This window comes from Camelus ferus, chromosome 14 (genome assembly GCF_009834535.1).
Source record: "Camelus ferus isolate YT-003-E chromosome 14, BCGSAC_Cfer_1.0, whole genome shotgun sequence".
Lineage (NCBI taxonomy): Eukaryota > Metazoa > Chordata > Mammalia > Artiodactyla > Camelidae > Camelus > Camelus ferus.
The window spans coordinates 15,518,957-15,536,719 of record NC_045709.1 but is presented as its reverse complement, the minus strand read 5'-3'; the positions used below and the strand labels follow the sequence as shown (position 1 = coordinate 15,536,719).

Below are 17,763 nucleotides of genomic sequence, written 5' to 3'. Positions count from 1 at the left end.
CATGTCAATGAGTTGCTGAATTAACCAACCCTGGAGCTGCTTTACTTCTGGGCTTATTACTATGTAAGCTAATACACATTTTTATTATTCAAGACAATTGAGTAATATTCAAATGCAAATTTTCTATTATTTGCAGTCAAAAAGCAAATGAAAAGTTGCATTCTAACTATTACAGAACATATGTTTATCACAGCAAAGCATTCGAGAGATCTCTTGTAATGTCCCTGTGAATTTGATGGAGAAATGTGGTTTGAAGAATAATTGGATAGGTTAATAGATGGTTATAGAATGGAGGAAATCTTCAGTAGTATGTCTCAGAATTTATTTTGTCTTTATCTTCACCTGATGAATATTTTTTATCAGCAAAAAATAAATACAGAGAAGCCATAAAACATGTAGATGACAAAACAGAGAGGGATAACTAATATGCTAGATGACAGAATCAAACTCAGAATGTATTTTCCCAAGTAACAATGTGCATGCCTGATATTTCTATCCTACCTCAACAGTCTCTTCAACCTTAACTCAACTCAGCTGTCTTATCAGTGAAGCTTTTCCTTCTCCCCGACTCCTAGGCACAGATAGACATATTTATCCAATCTCTGTTTGACCCTTGTCTCTACCGATATCACAGCTTTCACCACACCTTGATATATATTTGTTTACTTCTATGTGTATGTAAGCCCTTGGAAAACAGGAATCATGTCTTATTTATCTTTATACTTTCAACCTCTTATTTGGTTCTGTTGGTGGAATACATGCGTGTATGAATAAATAAGTATGAACAAACACTTAAATTCATTGATTTAAAGAAATAGTTTCATTTATTTGAAGCTGAAGGAGAAAAAATAAAAGAAACAAAACTGAAAAGTTAATGGAAACTACCAGAGACCACAAAAAATCTGGATCCAGACCCAATATGACAAATGATTAAGAGACATTGTAGGAAGCTGTTTGCTCTCTCTTAATTGAGCCTGGCTCCCCTTCATTTATAACTTATTCATATTTATGTGTGCACACGCACACACACACAACGTAACGTTGTAGATGGCCACGACATTTCACACTTTTCAAGACTTTCTTTGCAAGAGCACTGACTAGCTTGAATTATGCTTTAAGCAACAATCACTGGGAATTTGTAGTTTCTGTAGAGATCACTGGTAGCCTGGACAGAGTAACTTTTTTTTTTCAATCTCTCTGAAGTCCTGAGCTGTGATGATGGCAATGTAGAATGCTTGGAATTCAAACCTGATCTCTATGCAATTGTCTTGTCCTTCAACAGACTGTTTGAAATATTTACCTTCCAATGCCTTCTCCAATGACACTCCATGTTCCCTTTTACCAGTTATGCACGTAAACATATTAAAACATAAGATGCAAGATTTATGCTAATTCTTAACTGTACACAACTAAATATCTATTGTATGGTTCTAGAAAACGTAACAATTCAAAAGAAATCATGTGTTAAGAATTAAAGCCATATATCTAGTTCACTTGCAGGGGAACAGAGACGCATAGCTTTCAGAGCACAGAAAGGAAGCCAAAGGAATGACCTACCAACGCTTTGTTTGAACACAAAGGCCCCTTTACTACAAGTCCAAAACCAGCTAATAAAACCACTGAGTACATAATAAAAACCATAATACTAGAGCTTTATTTTGTTATGATAACAAGGCTCCAGGTTAACTCCTCCATATGGACTGAGCTCTTGGTAAACATTCTGGAACCTCCTCATTTAGATTGGGTTGTGAAATCAGACTGAGAACTGATGTGAAAACTGAATGCCTGACAATTCATGTATGAGCCCTAAAGAAGACAAATTTAAATTATTACTTAGAATTTAGAAAATGTGACTACAAGCACTTGAGTAAGTTTATTTTCATCTAAGCTTCAATGATCCAGTCAAAAGGTCACCAATCTCTATTCTCCCAGACTGTAGTAACCACTGCCTCATTCAGCTGTAAGAGAAAATTATTTAAAAGAAATATAGTGTTTGGAGATATCCAGGGTAATAGCTTCTCTATGTCATGCCTTATATGATTTATAGGAGATTTTTGCATTGTTATGGTGTGTTAAATACAGAAAAAGGAAGAATGGACGTTACAAATGGTAGTCAGTCCAGAGGGCAGAGGGCAAAGGGCAGACTATGGAAGTTTTAAAATATTGGCTCCAAATTTTGTGATATGTCTCATATCAAGAAGAGGGTCCCCACCCCACAAATCTGGGCAGGCTTGTGACTGCTTCAGTTAATTAGATAGAGGGAAGGTGACACTATTTCGGAGGCCAGGTCAGAAAAGGCCGCAGTATTTCCACCTAGTTCTCTTTTGCACTCTTGCTCTTTGGATGTGTCCTTTCAGGAAACTCTCTGGGACCCTCAAGCACTACAATGTGGGAAGCCCAAACTCACAGAGGGATGGTTTGGCTGACGGCCGCCAGCTGGCTCTTCTGTTGGAGTCACCCCGCTGAGATATATGTATGTGAGAGAAGAAGCCTCTAGGCCAGTGGTTCTCAAATTCTAGTATGCATCAGAGTCATCTGAGGCCTTGTTAAAGCACACAGCCCAACTGCTAAAGCTTCTGATTCTGTAGATCTAGGGTAGAACCAGATAATTTGCATTTCTAAGTTCTGCGGTGATTTGGAGATTACACTTTGAGATGCTGCAGATGATTGGAGCTACCACCATTGGTGAGACCCCAGCATAATAGGACAGAGACAAGCCATCTTTGCTCTGCCCTGTCTGGACTCCTGGCCCACAGAATCTATGAACAGAATTACTCCACATTTTCCCATTTAAGAAGGTATATTAGAATGAAAATGAGTAAAATGACATACATTATAAGGAACTTTTAGTTCACTCTAATTGATTTTAAAAGCACAGCATTCACAAACTTTAATGCCTTAATGATTAACTTTAATTCTCAATGGGATGCAACACAGTTCACAAGTGATTGCAGAACATCACTGCTTACTCACCACATCCGGGAGTCCCCCAGATGCAGAACCCAGAGCATGGGCTTTGGAATCAGTAGAGCTGACATGGAATCTCACCTCTGCTACTTACTTACATGTTAATAGGACAGCTGATGAGGGAGGGGAGGGACTATGGAGTTTGTGTTCCTGGGTTTAAATCTCAGTTCTGTCACTTTCCAGCTGCGCATGATCTGAAGCAAGATACTTAACCTTTGTTTCCCCATTCCTAGAATGGCCTGAGAATAGTTCTATGATCATTAAATGAGATAATGCTCTTAGAACATTGCCTGGCACTGAGAAGTCACTCTGCAAATATCTTTTGAAGTGTTACATGTCTTTAGATAGGCTTTTTATCACTCTGAGAATTAGAACTTCATATACAAAATAATATCTACCTCATTAAGGTGATTATTAGGATTAAACAATAGATAAACAATGTGCTCAATAAATGGCAGCTAATTGTTATTGTATTCTTCTTCTTCTTTTTATTATTATTATTATTATTATTATTATTATTATTATTATTATTATTATTATTATTATTATTATTATTATTATTATTATTATACAGGATACTACTAGGGACAGAAAGCACAAGTGAACAAGTTCTACTCCAATAAAATAGAGTTTACATGTTGGGGTGAGATGACAGCAATACATAAGGTAACTTAACCTGGCTCCAGTGAAACAGTAAGGGAGTACAAGTTACTAAAAGTTCAATGTAGAATCAGAGGGATTCCTGAAAGTCTTTCCACATCTGCTCTAAAGCCAGAATAAGAACTGCACTAAATCATCGTAGATTCTGGCCACTGTCCTCTTAGTGTCAGATCCTGGCAACTGTGAAGCAAGCAGCATCCAGCTTTGTTGTTTCCAACCTCCAGCATCTACTCCTCTTTCTCTCCTTGGTACCCAGAGTACAGTTTCTAGGTATCATTCCCTTTAGACCTTATGCTAATAAATTATTAGATGGACAGCAAGTCCTTTGGAATATTAATCAATGATCAATATTTTAGCTAAGAACTCTGAGATGATACCTTTCATTAATGGAAAAAGACTTTAAAAGACAAAGAACCTTCATGGTCTCACAGAGTAAATCTATAATAATGCAGTGATGGGTGAGGAGACTGCCAGTTTGAAGCAAGATTTTCTCAGTTCAGTTATGTCACAGTATAAAGAAGGCTACTCTCCCCCAAGCCTGGCCTGTTGGTTTCAAATTTTACAAGGTATTATTAGCATAGCTTTCTTTAAAAAATTATTTCTTATTCAAGATGTATTTCATTCTTCACATAACTAGAAAAATTCTAGTTCTAGAAGAAACTTTAGGTAAATATTTTCCTCCTCTCTGGATGGTGAAGAATTTTCTACGCATAAAGAAATAAAAGGAATCACAAAGTAAAAGATATACAGCTGTGACTGTATAAAAATTGAAATCTTCATATATTATGAAACACCATAAGCTAAATTAATACTGAGAAATAGCTTCATCCACAAAGCATTTATATCCATAGCATACAAATAGTTCATATAAATCATTAAATAAAAACTCTAGCATCTCAATAGAAATATGGTCTAAAAATATACACAGATAATTTACCTTATTAGTAGAAAAAATAATTGCAGATTTAAACTACATATCATTTTCCCCTCAGCAAATTAAAAAAGATTGTGAAATATGTTAATATTTTATGTTGTTGAAGGTTCATTAAAACTGGATTCTCATACCCTCTCATAAAAGTGGTCCGAATTTTCTGGAAAAAATTTCAGCAAAATAAGTGAGAAGTCATAGAAACATCCTTAAGCCTTGAGCCATAGAGTCCCCTTCTAAGAAAACCTGGGAAATTTCCTCAGGGAAAAAAATCAGAGTTTCACTCAAAAGTTAAAGTACAAAGATAGTTACCCTAACTTTATTTATAACAGCAAAATTGATAGAAAAACATATACTCAACATTAAGGATAAAATAGAGTTTTGTATGTTTCAAAATAATATGCGGTCATACAAAAATTTCAGATAGTTCTTAATGATTTGAGAAAATTCATACAAAAAGTCAGTGGAGAAAAAAATCAGGATACAAAACAGTATTCAACAGTGATAGCTTTTGAAATTTTTTGGTAGCGGCTGTCTGGAGGATGTTCTGAAACAGCATCTGGGCTCAGCAGGAAAGAAGCCGTGATCACGAATATGTGCCACGAGCATAAAAGCTGGGGAGTAACAGCCCACGTGCACCACGTCTGCCATCCCTAGTAGTACATGCACTCTGGTCCCAATCGTTTATCAGCATGTACAGATGCTCTGTGTGCGTGTGTAAAATCACTTCATTGTAGCCACATAACTACCTTTAGATTGTGATACTAGGGTGATTTGGTTTTGTTAAAAAATACTTTGGTAGTTTTCAAATTTTCTACATTAAATACATATTGGGTTTGTATTAATTTCTTTTTTAGATGTTTAAATTGTTCAAGAAATTTTTTTTAAAAGGATGCTACATTCACTCGCGGGGAAAGGGGCAGGGGTTGGGGAATAAAAACACAGGCTATTACATTTTTGAGAGATTTTTGTAGGTACTTTCATTTCTTTTTTTCCAGGAGGTAAATGTATTATTAGAGTTAGGAATATCTTTCCCAGGACAGGTGAGCTCTAAATCTCTTTAAATTTGGTTATGAATAAGAATGTGACCTTTTGTCTCCTATGGAAATCCAAGCACTTAAAAGATTTCTGTGAATGAGTTTAAAAAAAAAAAAGAATCAATTTTGTCGGTATAAATAGCCAAGGGTCTGGAAATAATAAGATTGCATTTGAAAGCATCAGTCTTATGGTGAGCTTTTAAAGTTCTGAAACAATTGATGACATTTTTATTTTATTATTTTTACTCGTATGTATACTGCTGAGTCATGCCCATTCTTAAAGCTGGGTTTGATATTTTCAAAGCTCTGATTTCTTTGCAGAAAGTAATTACCAGGTGAAGCAGCAAGTAAGTGTGGTTTCATGGCTAAATTTTTCCACCTCCTGAGGCTGAGTCTCAGAATTGGAAACCATAAGCTTCAGAGAGTCAGGGACAAAGGGCCCAGATGCAGCTCTCTCTTTAATTAGCTCTGTGACATGAGACAAGCCATTTTCTCTGTTCCCTTTTAGAATTTCCACATTCGTAATATGAAAATATACTGTTACTGTCCTCCAGGGCATGATATGTGAGGATAAATTGGGTAAAGGATGCAAGATGTATAATCCGACAGGAGGCCATACTTCCTACTGGGTTTCTCTCCCAGATGACAGTGTACAACTCCTTTCTAAGGTGTTAACTGATAATTAGGATGTTAACCAGCAGCCAAGGAGTCAGTGATGTTTGAGTTTCTAAAAGTAAACTAAGTGGGATTGTCCCAAATTTCAGAAGTAGAGTGTCAGCAAGATGTCCAGTTCTGGCCCCGGGGAGCTTCAGGAGAAGGATAACTGACTGTAGTTTCCCACAGCCTCACCCAATTCTCTCAAAACTGAAGTCCATCAAGACAATCACAGGTTGCCTCTTATTAATTTGCATTCAACCACAGCTGAGTGAATTTGTTGCCTTGCTCACAGCTGATTTGCATTTCTCTGCTCCTTTAATATGTATTTATGTTCCTAGGAACACAGATATGTGTTAAGATAAAATTAACCACTGGGACCAAGAGTGGGAACAGTCTTTGTTTGAGAACTAGTTATTGGATAGAGTCTATATAACTTCTTGGGGAAAACCTAAGCATGCCAAGAATATTCCCCAATCTAAACCAGGCCCACCATTATACTACTGCATAGCTCACTTTATCTTTCCTTTCTTCCTTGACTCTGTATCCCTAGCAGCATTTGACAAATGCTTACCCTGTGCAGGCATGAGCTACACCCACTCCTCATGGGTGGACAAAAGAGCAACATGACAGGAGTTTTCATGGGCTGCATTACATCACGTTTGGAAATGTCCGTATCTCCAAATTGTGGGCTTTTAAAAAATGATCTAAGCTCAAATACCCTTAAGTGTGAAAAGCCCTTCTTTGCACTTATTTAAAATTTTCATGAAATGTTTAAGCTAGATAATTTTACTTTATATGTAAAACGTAATCACATTAAAACTGCATTCTATTTCTCTTTATCTTTGGAGAGATTTAAATTTTTTAATATAAATACCTACCAAAATATATACATGTAGGAAAGCATGTAATATAGCATATTATGTAAAATTAAAGATATTGCCAAAGCTTGATTCTCTGTCTCAAGGGTAACCATTTCTTTGTAACTAAAGTTTAATAATGTCCTCATGGAGCATTAAGGAGAAAAGGAGCTTATCCAAATTAAAGAATATTTTAAAAAATGTTTAAATGTTATCTCTGTATGTGTATCTTTAAAAAGAAAATACTTATTTAACTAAAATCGATTTATTAAATTTTTATGTTTTGCTTGGCAGAAGTGACATTTATCCACTTGTGCAGTTTTCTAACTAATGGACATTTTCTTCATACATGGAACAATAAAACCTAAATCTTCCCTCTTCTTTTATTTTTCTCTTAGCTCTTAGATATTACTATGATTTCTTGGGGGGAAAAAAGAGCCAAATCTTAAATCATCTTAAGACCAAGTCACAAATGATTCAGAAATTGTTTGATTTACATTGGCCACACTGTATTTATCTCTGTGACGGTAGGTGATCCTGTGTAAAGCCAACCAAGCAAGAGATTAAACCCCTAGTCCAGGTTGTCCTGAAAGTAACATCAAAAGGCACCAATTAAACTCAAAGAATAGTAGGAAGATGAGCATAACTGGCAGCAAGCTTCTCAGCCCCCAGAAGATAAACGCACAAGGGCACAAACTAGCATCGGGACATAAATGGGATAAACAGAAGTGGGCAGAAGGTGCAGGAGGTGTGAGGCCACATCTGGGCTTCGGTGCATAGATTCTTTATAGAGTGGCTTGACCTGGTGGAAACTGCATCCCACCTCAGACTGGCAGCCTCTCTGTGGAAGTGGGACAGTGAGCAACACACTAGTGGGTAAGCTTTCTTTTCCCATGTGGCCAGATAGCCACTCTTTATAACAAGCTTCCTTCGTACTGGACCTGGGACACCAGAAAGGCAGATTGAGGGAATTCTCCCCTCCTCTCTCCTCTTTCTCTCTGTTCTATTCCCCACTCTAATGAGGCCTAAACTTTTGGGGTGAATAGAAAGGCATTAGTATAAATACTAGGTTAAATTTTAGTTTGACAAATTTGGAGAACATACTTAATAATTTAGGAAATAGGCTTAAAGGGAGTATGAGACAAATCACACATTATTCCTTCATTTATTACATATACATGTGTAGTCTTTCACAGCAAGCATTTATTGAGCTATATTCCAGGCTCAAACGGCATTTGATTTGGTATAAGAGATAGACATGTTAATAAAAATGTACATCTATAGTGTGTGATAAGTGCAACATTAGAGATAATAACAAGAAACAAACAAACACACAAGAAAGAAGTGATCAGATCTAATAAGGAGGTTTGGGAAAGCTCATGGTGGTCTCTGAACTGAGCTGTTACATTGAACAGAACTTGCTTTGAAGAAGAGGGTAGAATGGAACTCCAGGCATAGAAAAACTCAAAGGTGCAGATAAATGGGACAATAATGATGTACTCTGGGACTCCAAGTAGTTCAACACGGAGGATAGAGTGCAATGTAGGTAGAAGAGATGGTGGAGAATTTTGTTGGCCAATCTAAGCCTTTAGACTTCTTTCTGTAAGCAAAAGATAGCTGCTGAATTCTTAAAAAAGGATCTAATCTGCAGATTAAAAGGAGCATTCTGAGGGGAGGGTATAGCTTAAAGCACTAGAGTGCATGCTTAGCATGCATGAGATCCTGGGTTCAATCCCCAGTACTGCCTCTAAAAAATAAGTAAATAAATAAGCCTAATTACCTCCCTCCCTGCCCCTTCAAAAAAAACAATAAAAGGAGCATTCTGGAGGCAAAGAAGGGGATAGATTGAATGGCATGTAGACTGGGAAGCTAGTTAAGCTGGCAGTTGTTAAAATTGCTATGAGGGATGTTGGTGGTCTAAAATGACTTTAGACTAAAAGGTGATTTCAAAAGAAAAATGTCAATGTTTTTCAATGGCCATACTACCCAAGGCAATCTACAGATTCAATGCAATCCCTATCAAATTACCCATGGCATTTTTCACAGAAGTGAAACAAAAAGTTCTAAAATTTGTGTGGAAATACAAAAGACTTCAAATAGCCAAAACAACCTTGAGAAAGATCAGAACTGGAGGAATCATGCTCCCTGACTTCAGACTATAGTACAAAGCTATAGTAATCAAAAATAGTATGGTTCTGGCACAAAAATAGAAACATAAATCAATGGAACAGGATAGGAAGCCCAGAAATAAACCTCCAAGCTTATGGTCAATTAATCTATGGCAAAGGATGTAAGAATATACAATGGAGAAAAGACAGTCGCTTTAATAAGTGGTGCCGGGAAAACTGGACAGCTGCATGTAAAAGAATGAAATTAGAACATTCTCTAACACCATATACAAAAGTAAACTCAAAATGGATTAAAGACCTAAATGTATGACCAGGTACTCTAGAACTCCTAGAGGAAAAGATAGGCAGAACACTCTTTGACATACATCACAGCAATACTTTTATTGGCTGTCTCTTAGAGTAATGGAAATAAAAGCAAAGATAAACAAATGGGACCTAGTTAAATGGAAAAGCTTCTGCACAGCAAAGGAGACCATAAACAAAATGAAAAGACAACCTACGGAATGGGAGAAAATATTTGCAAATGATGTGACCAATGAGGGATTAATTTCCAAAATATACAAACAGCTTAATATTAAAAAGAAAAATCCAAAAATGGGTAGAAGATCTAAATAGACACTTTTTCAAAGAAGACATAGAGATGGCCAACAGCACATGAAAAGATGCCCCATATTACTAATTATTAGAGACATTCAAAACTACAGTGAGGTATCACCTCACACTAGTCAGAATGGCCATCGTTAAAAAGTCTACAAATAAATGCTAAAGAGGGTGTGGAGTAAAAGGAACCCTGCTACATTGTTGGTGGGAATGTAAATTGGGGCAGCCACTATGGAGAACAGTATGAAGCTTCCTTAAAAAACTAAAAATAGACTTTACGATATGATCCAGCAATCCTACTCCTGGGCGTATATCCAGAGAAAACTCTAATTCAAAAAGATGCACACACTCCAGCATTCACAGCAGCAGTATTTACAATAGCCAAGATATGGAAGTAACCGAAATGTCCATGCACAGAGCAACGGATAAAGAAGATGTGGTATATACATACAATGGAATATTATTCAGCCATAAGAAAGAATGAAACCAAGCCATTTGTAGCAACATGCATGGACCTAGAGGTCATCATATTAAGTGAAGTAAGTCAGAAAGAAAAGGACTAATATCATATGATATCACTTATATGTGGAATCTAAAAAAAATGATACAAATGAAGATGAAGCACATAGATAGCAATGTTAGGAACTAACAGTCTGTACAAAAGGACACCTGTCTTTGAGCAAAAGGCTTTCACACACTTGTTTCTTTTTTTTCCTTCTTCTGTAGGTTAAAACTAAGGAGCAAGAAGAATTGAACAGTACAGACATGTAAAATATAGAAACCTCACGTGAGAAAGAGTTTTTGCATTTTCATGTTTAAAATGCACTAAGCCAGTGTTCTATGATAACTGTATATTTTATACCACTTTAAATTTATTCTGTTGTTTCATTTTAGCCTCATAACAATTCTGTGTGGGAAGTAGGACAAGTATTATTATTACTTGTTAAAGGTAAAGAAACTGGGGCACGCCGAGATCAGGGAACAGCCCATCCTCGACGGTTAGCAGGGAAGGCTGGACCAGACCTGGTCCCTGGAGTCAGTGCTTTGTTTAGGAGCCCATAATACACAGATAAAAGCTAATTGCAGTTTCAGTAGCACATAGAGAATAATATTTAAGTGGGAAATTAGTTGGTTCTTACTTGTGAATTTTCAGAAGTGAATACACTCATTTAAGTTTTATTCAGCTAAATTTCATATCATCTCCACAACAACTAATTCCCCAAGATTAAATCCTCTTTGCCTCTGAGACTGATGAAGTGTTTGCCTTTAAAGCTAAGGAGACTGACCTAGGTGCCGAGAAGTTTAGTCATAGTAACCCAGCAGCAGGGTAAAGAAAACAATAAACCCATCCAACAGTGACACGGCAACCGGGAGAGGAAGCTTGGTTAAAATATCCAGAAGAGAGAACTTCTAGCAAAATGGAACTGCAAGAGAAGACAGATATCAACCCAAACCAAAATATACTACTGTTACAACTGCTACCACCACCACCACCACCACCAAAAGCAATAGTAATAACAGGACAGGGGAAAATTCAATTTCACCATGTATTTTTTTAAAAAAAGACATTTAGGAATGACAATCTATGATTTTCGAACTTAAAAAAAAAGGGAGGCCCAAATGATTAACCTAGAAGATCAAGTAAGGGGAAAAAAAGGAAAATTTACAAAGGGCTAGAAATTATGAGAGAAAACATGAGATTAGATGGACAGATCCAGGAGATACAATTCCAGGAATTCCAGGGGGAAAAGTTACAGATTGAGAAGAGGGAGTAGTTACGCACATAAAAGAAAAATAATATCCCTGAGTTGATGGAAGAGAACAGATTTGAAGGTCTCACTGAGTTCCAAGCAGAACATACATATGAGGGTAAAATTCCTGAACTTATGGAAAACTTTTACAAGAGTTTTGTGAAAAAAAGAGTAAGTTCAAAACAAATCAACAGAAAGGATTGGCTTTTCATCTACACACGACAGAGGAATCCAGAAATGACAGACTACTATCAACTGATGTAATAAGAAAAAGACACGGCCCAAGAATCCTAAAGCCATCCAAGATATCACTTAACAGCCAGGTTAAAGGAAAATATTTGCCAAAAGCAGGACTTCAGAGAACTCCCATTGAGAAGAGTACTGGAGATAAACCTACAACCAGTCAGCAAATTGTAAGACCTTAAGGGAAGGAAAGCTGCAGATGAAAGGAACAGCAGTGAAATTTTAACCTGCAACATGCATATTTAAATTTAAGTAGCTAATAACTGGGAATGTGCGAAATATATCCTAAATAAAGATTCCAGACATAAAACAGTTATGCTAAAAGGGAAAACCGAATAATAGTTTGTAAAGTAAAATGCGGTATATATATGAAAGGAGCTTTAACCTCCAAAGAATTCAGAGAAATATAACCAAAGCAATAATCACTTAACTAACAGTAACTTAAAATGTTGATTATATTTATTGCTGTTAGGGATGCTATAAAAAGGATTTCCAACCAAATTGGTGAAAATGCAAATGCCATAGCATTTGGTGGGAACAATTTGTACGTATATTAGTTTTTTATTGAGGTATAATTGATATATTATATTAATTTCCGATTATATATTATGAAATGATTGCCACAGTAAATCCACCATACATAGTTACAAATATTTTTTTCTTGTAATGAGGACTTTTTAAGATTTACTCTCATAGCAGCTTTCAAAAATGCAATACAGTATCACTAACTCTAGTCGCCATGCTTTCCATCACACCCTCATGACTCTGGTTTTATAGCTGGAAGTTTCTACCTCTTGACCTCCTTCAGCCTTTCACCACCTTCTATCCGCCTGCCTCTGACAACCACCAATCTGTTCTCTTGATCTATGAATTTGGTTTTTGGTTTTTGGGTTTTCTTTAGGATTTTCATATATAAATAAGATCATATGGTATTTGTCTTTCTCTATCTGACATTTCATTTAGCATAAAGCTTTCAAGGTCCATTCATGTTGTCACAAAGGCAAGATTTCATTCCATATATATATAAATCAGGGTTTTAGGAGAGTCACTTTCATTTTAAGAAAAAGAATACACACCCATAACGTGTGTGTGTGTGTGTGTGTGTGTGTGTGTGTGTGTGTGTGTTTTCTTTCAGTTCCTCCAGGCCTCTTCACATATGGTTCCCTGTGAAGGAACATCCCTGCCTAGAATGCTCATCCTTCCAATTCTCCCCTTTTATCAAGTCCTAATCTCTCTTCCCATGCCCACCTTCAGTCCACTTCTTCAGGAAGACTTCCCTAGTCCCCTAGCTGAGGTTCAGTCCGCATCTTATTTGTTTCCCTTTAGCTTCTCCCTCTTTCATAGCTCTCCTGCATTAACATGATAATTATTCTAACTGTTTATCTTTCCCACTAAGGTAGGCTCTGCAACCAGGAACTCTCTTTCACCCCTACTTCCTTGCATATCTCCTAACATACAGGAGGGGCTCAAATCTCAATCAATATTGATTGAATGAATAAATGACTCCCTTGCAAGATTTTCAAGGACACAGTCACCATCATTTACTTCATATGTAATATCTTCCACATCTAGAGAGTAGGGTCTAGAGTCTATTGCTTCTGCAGGAACTATTTATTGAGTGAATATACGAATAGATGAGAGGAAGCATGATAGTTATGATACATGAAAGATCTAGCTACCTCCTAGTAGTCTGCTAATATTCAAGATACTAAGCCATTCAAGGCTTTTAAGGGAATGGGAGCTAGTAAATATGACTTTTAAGGTACTGGTATATGTTTTATTTATTAAAGTCTGATTTGAAACAAATTGATGATATCACGTTTCCTCTATAGATCACTTGAGGGTTGGGGGAAAAGTATATTTATAATGAGAGCTTTTGCAGAAGAGATGGTTTACACAGCCCTATATAGTTTCTGACCACACATCCCCACTCCAACGTGCAGTTGCTTAGATAAGGTGTGGACCCCGACCCAAATGTGTCTAATTTTATTCTTTTTCTTAAATTTGAAATTGAGACACTGAAAGACACTAGAGCCTAAAAAACATACAAAATCAGGGCCAAAACACTGCTATAGCAGGACAGAGCCAACAACCAGCATACTTCAGAGAACAAAGAGGCCCATGCAGAGCAGAGAGAAGGGGGTAAATGGAGCAGGCAGGCCAGGATGACAGATTACCCAGCACCACGAGAGATTAAGAGAGCAGCCTCATGTGTCTATCCACCCATTCAAATATCTTCTGAACCTGCGAGGACCCCTCCATTACCCCAGGCGCTAGGGAGTCAGCAGCAGGTTGGACAGTAAAAGCCCAAGTGTTACCAAAAGGGCCGAGAGGAAATGATGATGAGGAAATGTCACAAATGTCATGAGACGGAAAGTTCAGGATGTCCTGGGGACATCAAACTGGGGAATCCAACCTGGCCTAGCCTTAGGGCAGACTTTCCAGTTCCAATCCTTTTGTGTACCTCATTTTCTGTCTTTTGATTCCTATGAGATGCCTCTTTATCCCTTCCAGAATAAAGTATTTCTTCACTTGAACCAGCATTCTAAACATCAGACACAGTCTGTCTGCTCACCACCCTTTTGGGTGCTGTCGTTTTAGGAGCTGTCCCTTCTCTTCCTGGTGGGGGAGTTGCACACAACCCACCCTGGGCGACTCAGAATCCTTTTCTGGGGACTGACAGGAGAATTGAAGGTCTCTGTCCTTCTGAGACCTCAAGCACAAAGGGCCTTACGAGGCTGCAGCTGTTGGGACCATTCTTGCCACCATTCGGAGGAGGCTGGCCTGAGCATGGAGACACCACAGAGGACAGCAGAGCTGAGAGATGCTGAGGATGAGGATTCCTGATGACATCTTTTTCAGCATCTCTAAAGCTTGTTAGTTACCTGAGCCAATACATTCCTTTTTTTTTCCCCCTTAAGTTAAATGAGTTGCTTTTAGTCACAACTAAAATACCCTCATTATTCAGTATCAGCTTTTCTGGATAAGTATCTGTTTCATGCACAAATAATCCTTGACCAAGATGGTTTAGTGGGGTGGGTGGTGTGGAGGACAAGTTGCCCCATCTTTCCCTTACTCTTTCCCAGGCTGTAATAACTCCGTTGCCTAGTACAGTTCCTCACATAGTTGCCTATGATCCTCCTGCCACTTCTGTGAGGTGAGTATTATTATTCCCATTTTGCAGTGGTATCCTAAGGTTGATCAGCTACAAAGTGATTGATTTGGAACTTGGAATGTCATTCTGGAACCGATGCACATCTCTGATTCCTACTCCCCTCAAACCAGTCCCCTCAGACCAGTGCAACTATAATTAGCCTCTAGCTCCCTAGTCCCTGAGGGTGCCCACTGAAAAATGCCCACTGGGAAATTATGAATCTGTGTAATTATCTTTTTTAAGGAATTAAAATCATAACATAAATTTTATCACCTAGCTAGTTTAATTTTCATATGCAAATTTTTGATAAATTAATAGTATTATCCAACTTTTCAAGAACCTTATATCATGCCAAATTATTCTTTTAATGCAGTGGATAAATGCATATTTTTTGGAAACTTGACAAAAATATCTGGAAATGGTTTCAGCAATGGTCACACATAGGTATGCATCAGATGATGGACAGAAAGATTGCTTTTGTCCAGATTCCTACTTTTCATAACTATACAGGAGCCCTGAGTTAGAAATAAAACATATAAAACTGTCACCATTAATTTTTTAATAAAAAATTCCCTGTACTGCTGTGAGATTGGTCCTTAAAGCTGTAGGATTTGGGGGACAGAATTAATTTTTTGCTCCATTACCCTAAAACATTCCAAAGAAATATTAAACTTGGATAAAACATTTAAAATACTATTTATTTTAAAATTCCACTGATGATTAAGTTTATGTTAAAATAAATCACTGCACTTTATTTTCTTGACAACTTAATAAAACTAAACTCTCTCTTTCAAACTCCATTATATTTTTATTCCCTTAGAATTCCATTTGGATACTTTTATGGTTATTTGGTTATTTTTATGTCAGTTTTTGAAGAATGACACCAACAATTATACACTAGCAAGCCTAAGTAATCTGCTAAAATAAGCCAGAGTCCATCACCACTCAAAACACTTTTACTTTGATAAGATATTAGGCAGAGCTTTATTTTAAAGTCTAAGTCTTGCCATTTGCTACACATAACATAGGCTGGGATCAGATATTAAGTCTTTATGTTTGTGTTCATGAAACACAATGTCTTTATTAAAGTATTACCTTACTTAGTATATGAAACAAAAGAAGTAAATCTAAAAATTCTTTTCCAAACCCATTCTGAAACCCTTTTTTTTTTTTTTTGGTTATTATAAAATAAATCTAGTTACGAATTTATCTGAACTTATTTCCATCTTGCCTATACGAAGATTAAGCATTAAATAACACAGACACAACGGCCTCAATTCTGTGTGCAGTCTAAGTCACTACGCAAGATGATTCTGAAGATTCCTCATCTCTTGAAACTGAAGTCACTCAACACTCTGAAAGCAGGAAACTTTGTACCTCCTTGCAGTGTCATTGTCAACTGCTCACACCTGGCCATGGATGAACAGATCAGATTTCCTGTTAGAGTGAAACTCTAAAGGAATGGAACAGAGAATCAATGAATTTTGGTAGAAGAGAGGCAAGAAGAAAGGTATAGAATGATTGCATGGAGCTCTGAGAAGCTAGTGAGCGCCAGAAAAGTCCTAGACTCCTGGGACTAGGGAAGGGATTCAATAAAAGGTAGGAAGTGTTAAAGGATCGAAAGAGAAACCCACAAGAAATTTCAGGAACTTCACATTTTCAACAGCACTAATTCTACTTAGAAACATTTTCAAAATGTAACATCAGGATCATGACATTGAAAACAGGCTCTGGAGCTAAGGGGAAAAAATCATCCCCCTAATTAAGCTCACGGAGACAGTTGGTTGACTTCGGCAATGAAATTTAATTTGTTCTTTTTCCCATTCTCTCATGTGCACACTCTGCTATACCTTACTGAGCAAGCTGAAAATTCAATAAATAAATGCATTCATTAATGATTTAGTGTCACCCAAAAGGAAAGGAAAGCTGCCGGAGCCACTCCACAGGTCTCTCACTTTGCCAAGAACAATTACAGTGGCGCAGGGCTGATGGCGGGAACCCGACTGCAGGGGGGCCAGGTTGCCGGGAGGCCGCTGCTCTTGCAGCTGCTGCTGTTCCAGCAACAGGAAAGCAGCTGCCTCTTAGAATTCGCACACCCACCGTGACTGAGAAAAGAGAAATGTAAGTACGTTCACGTTAAAAGTTCTTCCTTCTTCCCCTTCATTATGCACCAAGAGATGTTGTAGTAAAATTCAAGACATCAGTTTAGAATATGTTAGTGCTCATAAATTAAATTGCTCACAGAAGGTGATCAATTTTTAATGTTTACACTCAAGATGTTCTTTTTAATTAACACTTAGCTACATTTGTACTGTTCACCGCAGAAAATGCCTGAACTTGCAGAGAACCGCAAAAAGTTGTAAGACATCAAACTGCAGTAATTTTCCAAGTTGCACACTTCAACTAAAGAAAAGGGGCTTAGCTTCAGATGGTTGACATCCCAAAGAGACCTAACTTACTCTTAGGAAGTAGTGGGAAGCTACTCTGCGTTATGTAGATATTTTTGGATAATTACCTATATTTCTCACATGGAGGTGAAAATTATCCATTCGTAAATGCCTATGGTATATTCTGAGACATATATGTAAAAAGGAAAAGTGATTTCCAAATTTAATGAGCAAAGGCTCATTAATTAAGAATCCACTGATTTATAATTAATGTTAATTGATCACTTGTTAGCTCTCTAGGACTACAAAAAAACAGATTGTTTACCAGCTTGTGACCTTGAGAAATTCACCTACTCATCAGTAAAAATAGGAATAATACTCATATGATGGTTT

At 37.1% G+C, this 17,763-nt stretch overlaps 2 long non-coding RNA genes across 2 annotated transcripts in view; one reads left to right on the top strand and one right to left on the bottom strand.

The window, feature by feature from the left end:
* The window catches only part of LOC106729344, a 368,780-nt gene that overhangs the window by 301,591 nt on the left and 49,426 nt on the right, over positions 1–17,763 (bottom strand). The gene's annotated exons all lie outside the window — the stretch shown is intronic.
* On the top strand, positions 2,122–16,609 carry LOC116668565. The gene is made up of 3 exons (XR_004325714.1): positions 2,122–2,233; positions 6,299–6,300; positions 16,599–16,609. It is a non-coding gene; the product is annotated as an uncharacterized LOC116668565 (long non-coding RNA).